This window comes from Clupea harengus, chromosome 10, assembly GCF_900700415.2.
Source record: "Clupea harengus chromosome 10, Ch_v2.0.2, whole genome shotgun sequence".
Lineage (NCBI taxonomy): Eukaryota > Metazoa > Chordata > Actinopteri > Clupeiformes > Clupeidae > Clupea > Clupea harengus.
Window position 1 is genome coordinate 21,754,314 of NC_045161.1, and position 5,000 is coordinate 21,759,313.

The following is a 5,000-nucleotide window of genomic DNA, read 5'->3' on the forward strand; positions in this document are numbered from 1 at the left end:
CCCCCCCCCACCAGACCAACTGTCTTCCATGAGGACTCTGTGAATCAGTCCCATAAATACACACCACACCACCACACACACACACACACAACACACACACACACACACACACACGCAAGAACACACTCACACAACACACACATAGTGCATACCCAGAAACACACAGAGCCAGAGAAAGGCTACATTTGCATTTTCACAATAACCACACTCACACACACCACTACAAACACACACTCACACCACTACACACACACGTAATTACACACACTGAAAGAAGCCCATTTTTCTCCATAGCCATTGGGAAATCCAAACTCCCCGCAATCTGCAGTTCCAAATATTTGCCAAAGCCAGTTGATGGTCTTTCTTCATCTCTCTCCCCTCTGTGGTGAAAGTGAGAGGAGATCTGGCGAGCCACAGAACGAGGGATGGTGTCAGCAGAGAGAGAGAGAGAGAGAGAGAGAGAGAGAGAGAGAAGGTGTAGCAGGAGATGTACTGTAAATTCATAAGATTTTTTATTAAAGACAGTATCCAGTACAACATCATGAGGGATGAATGCCTGCTTTGAATGCCACCGCCATAATTCACTTCAAGTATGCACAGTTCTTGATCACACACACACACACACACACACACACACACACACACACACACACTCACAATGAAAACACCATCACAGACACGTCAAAGTGAAGCGTTTGTTTGAAATGTAGTTCCAACAATGGCCGTCGTGCTATAGAGTTAGACAAAGCAACACAAGCAGCAGCAGCAACGCTAGCAAACAGTGAAGACTTGGAGCCGGAGCTGGAAGAATGTGTATATTTCTTCACCGAGGGCAGAGGCCCTTGTTTCCGTCCTGCCTACAGGGAAAAGACTAATATATCAGCTTGCACCGTGAGTGGCCAAATAGGAAGTTGCAGTCAGTCCCACAGTGGCCAATGTTGATTGGTTAAAAGCTGCTCCAGCGGTTTCCAAATCAGCCGAGGTCTATGCCCATTAGGATGCAACAACTGGGAACCGTCCCCAATGGACCCAGGCCAGACCCGGTCCACCAAGCGGTTCTCACTGACATGAGTACAAACCCAGAGCCTCTGATCTCGACTCACACTCTCACTAACGACCCACCGCCTCACACACACTCTCTCCACACCACAGCCTCTCCACACCTCCGCAGCCAATAAGCAAGCTGGTTTCACCGGGACGCCAAATGGCTTTTTAACAAGGGCTGCTGGGAGTTATAAAGCAGGCGGGCGATGTGATGGCCTGGGCCATGGGTGTATGGGGTGTGAAGGCACATACACACACACACACACACACACACACACACACACACACACACACACACACACACACACACACACACACACACACACGCACACACGCACACACGCACACACACACACACACACACACGCACACACACACACACACACCTGACACCTGCTGGGGTGTTTTTTGTGTTGGTGTCAAATGAGCTGTGAGTAGAGCAGGCTGGTAACGTATACATACGAGGCGGACGGGGCAGGCACACCTGCACACTCACACTCACACACACACACACACACACACCTACCCACACACTCTCTCTCACACACACACACACACACTCACATTTCACACAGGTGAGGAGGGTGGCTGAGAGGGGGAATAGGTGAGCAGGATGGGCGAGGGGTCCTGCTTAGATCCCAGAGAGGCTGTTGTGAGGAGGGGGGGGGGTGGTGGTGGTGGATAAGGAGTTTTTTTGGGGGGGGAGGGTAGGACTGAAGGGGTCCTGCACAGATCCCCAAGAGGCTGTTGTTGAGGGAGGGGGGGTGGTGGATAAGGAGGTTTGGGGGGGGTGGAGGGAGGGTAGGACTGAAGGGGTCCTGCACAGATCCCCAAGAGGCAACGACATTAACCTCACAGCGTGGCGGCTGCAACGTGACACGCTCCAGAGGTTTTACCCCGACCACAAACCATATGCACTTTCCCTTTCTTTTCCCCCTCTTTCTCTCTGTCCCTCTTTCTAACTCTTTCTCTCTCTCTTCCTAACGCTTTCACTCTCTCTCTCTCTCTCTCTCTCTCTCTCTCTCTCTCTCTCTCTCTCCCTCTTCCTAAATCTTCCTCTCTCTTTCCCTCTGAAACTCTCTTTCAGGGCAGCTGCTAAACATTTAGGTGCCCTAGGTGCCTTCATGTTATTATTGTAGTCAAATATATACAGTAGTGTATCGCCTATATCGGTGGAGTAGTCTAGAAGGTCAAATATATACAGTAGTGTATCGCCTATATCGGTGGAGTATTCTGAAAGGTCAAATATATACAGAAGTGTATCGCCTATGTTGGTGGAGTAGTCTAGAAGGTCAAATATATACAGTAGTGTATCGCCTATATTGGTGGAGTAGTCTAGAAGGTCAAATATATACAGTAGTGTATCGCCTATATTGGTGGAGTAGTCTAGAAGGTCAAATATATACAGTAGTGTATCGCCTATATTGGTGGAGTAGTCTAGAAGGTCAAATATATACAGTAGTGTATCGCCTATATTGGTGGAGTCTGAAAGGTCAAATATATAGTGTACAGCCTATATTGGTTACATGGAGTGGTCTGAAAGGTAGATAGTAGAGTATTATTATCTATTTAAGTTTATTTAATTTGATTTATCTATTTAGTTTTTGTTTTTGGCGCATGAAGTGGTAGCCCTGCTCTCTTTCTTTACTTCTCTCACTTGACCAGCTTTTTCTCCCTTTCTCACTCTCTCTCTTTCTTTCCTTTTCTTGCTCTTTCCCTCTCCCCTCCTCTCTTTCTCCCTGCTCACTCTCTCTCTTTCTTTCCTTTTCTTTCCCTCTCCCTCTCTCTCTTCTGTTCTTTCTGCTATGTGCACGCTCTGCTCTCTCTCTCTCTTTCCGCATCTGTCTCTAACGTTCTCTCTCTCTCTCCTCTCTGTCTGCCACTTTCCTTTTTTCTGCTGGTTCACCCCATTTTCTTCCCTCTTATCTTTTCTCACATCTTTCTTGCTTCCCCTCTTGCCATTTGGCTCTCCCCTGAACAGAATGGAAACAGAACTGAAATGTGTGTGTGTGCGTGTGTGTGTGTGGTGTTATGTGTGTGTTTCAGACAAAGAGAGAGTGTGTATTGTATGTGAGTGTGGTTCATATATGTGTGTGAAGGAAGGAGGTAGACAGACAGTGAGTGTGTTAACTGTGTGTCATGTGCAAGAGAGAGCGTGTGTGTTTGTGAAATGTATGTGTGTGTGCGTGTGTGTGTGTGTGAGTGTGTGTGTGTGTGTGTGTGTGTGTGTGTGTGAGAATGTGTGTGTGTGTGTGTGTGTGTGTGTGTATATGTCTGTGCCTTCTAGAGTTCTATAAAACCTACTGTCAGCTTGTTGTCGTGGCGCCCAGGGACAGGAAATGGAGGCCGTCATTTAGACGTTTCGGATTGAACTGCAGCCTTTTCACAAAACTTTCTCACTTGCACTCGCACTCGCACGTCACCACTCTCTCTCTCTCTCTCTCTCTCTCTCTCAAAACACACACACACACACACCACACCACACACACACACCACACACACACACACACCACACACACACACAACGTAACTCCCTCTCATAGAGTCAACTACAGGGTATTAAACTGCACCTACTGTACCTCCACAAACTGCCCCGTGAACAACCCTAGCAACCACTCTGGTTAATCGCGCCACTCAGCCCATCTCATTTCCAGCCCTCATAAATAGGCTTTCAGATTCCCCATTCATGCTTTCCCACGAGAGCAGAACATCTTATGGAGCCTGCCAATCCAGCGCCATATTTTCTTAGTAGTTATTTTATTATTCCTTCAACGTTACAATAAAAACACATTTCCTCGCATATAATCTTGACACTTCAATCAGCGCAGACTGGCCAATCTACAAAAGCACACATGTGGCACGACAGAATAAACTAAATCAGCGCAGGGACTGGCCATCTACAAAAGCACACATGTGGCACGACAGAATAAAACTAAATCAGTGCAAGTTCTGTTAAGTCAGTGTAGTCAGTCTCCACTACACACACCTACCTGGGCCAGCTCAGTTCAGGACTATAAACATCTTTTAGAACCGCAGGGGTCAAAGTGTTGCTGAACAATAACTTACTGACCAGAGGTCAATAACTACTGACACAGAGGTCGGAGGTCAGAGGGGAACAGTCTCCATGATTTGTGTAGACATGCTAGACCTCTGGACCCCTCGTCTTCAAATTGTAATTATCCCGTAATAAAGGCATAGAGTAACACCTGAACACACAACCATGGGGGGGGTCCCATCTTTATCGCCAAAGGTGACCAGGCTTCACCCCAAATCGGCAGGGTGCCAGGTTTACCAGAGTATCATTTTCGGGCAAACTGTGCTGTGTCCACGCTGGCCTGGATGCCTTCTCCAAACACACTTCACTGCACTCCAGCGAGGGGTCAAAGAGGCATTTTGCCCGTGATAAACGGCTTAAAAGATGGCTGTGCCTGACTGCTGTTCCTGGGTTTCTGAGAACCATCTGTAATTGACTCTTCAGCCAGACACTACCTCTGAAAAAGTTCTCCTGAGTGACAAGTTGTACAGAAAAAATAGGATTCTGAATTCAGACGTGACAAATTCCACCAGCTCTTGATGGCCTCGTCTCATTTCTTTAGCCTACCGCCATTCTTTTGATGTATCAAAATGGCGGCTGCGGGATCAGCGGGGGCCCATCATGCCTCATTACGGCTGTATAACAGGAAGCTCCGCGTCTTTAGAGCTCAACACGGGCAGCAGCCTCGCCAGCCTTGCCCCGCCTCGCTGTCACCGAAGCGCTCCCTCCTCTCGCCATTAGAAAACAATTACCCAGCTCAGCGGGCCGTGGCGGCAGGACGCTAATGCTACCATTACAAACAATTACTGACGACTCGCGACACGCTAACATTATCATTGCCCTGCAATTACCGCTAAAGCGATATCGCGCAAGAACACACGAGCTATAATGCTAATATTAGGACATCACTGCTGCCCAGACC

General features: G+C 47.9%; 1 protein-coding gene across 1 annotated transcript in view; it reads left to right on the plus strand.

Moving 5' to 3' along the window:
* Positions 1-5,000, plus strand: part of fip1l1a (FIP1 like 1a (S. cerevisiae)) — a 15,077-nt gene that overhangs the window by 9,359 nt on the left and 718 nt on the right. The gene's annotated exons all lie outside the window — the stretch shown is intronic.